The 411-nt window shown below is 42.3% G+C and overlaps 1 protein-coding gene across 4 annotated transcripts in view; it reads left to right on the plus strand.

The window, feature by feature from the left end:
- Positions 1 to 411, plus strand: part of VPS8 (vacuolar protein sorting 8 homolog (S. cerevisiae)) — a 302,860-nt gene that overhangs the window by 224,466 nt on the left and 77,983 nt on the right. The gene's annotated exons all lie outside the window — the stretch shown is intronic.

Below are 411 nucleotides of genomic sequence, written 5' to 3' on the forward strand. Positions count from 1 at the left end.
AGAGTGAAAAAGTTGGCTTAAAGCTCAACATTCAGAAAACGAAGATCATGGCATCTGGTCCCATCACTTCATGGGAAATAGATGGGGAAACAGTGTCAGGTTTTATTTTTGAGGGGCTCCAAAATCATTGTAGATGGTGACTGCAGCCATGAAATTAAAAGACACTTACTTCTTTGAAGGAAAGTTATGACCAACCTAGATAGCATAGTCAAAAGCAGAGACATTACATTGCCAACAAATGTCCGTCTAGTCAAGGCTATGGTTTTTCCAGCGGTCATGTATGGATGTGAGAGTTGGACTGTGAAGAAGGCTGAGCGCCGAAGAATTGATGCTTTTGAACTGTGGTGTTGGAGAAAACTCTTTGAGAGTCCCTTGGACTGCAAGGAGATCCAACCAGTCCATTCTAAAGGA

The sequence above is a fragment of the Bison bison genome, unplaced genomic scaffold (genome assembly GCF_000754665.1).
Source record: "Bison bison bison isolate TAMUID 2011002044 unplaced genomic scaffold, Bison_UMD1.0 scf7180017864333, whole genome shotgun sequence".
In the NCBI taxonomy this organism is placed as follows: domain Eukaryota; kingdom Metazoa; phylum Chordata; class Mammalia; order Artiodactyla; family Bovidae; genus Bison; species Bison bison.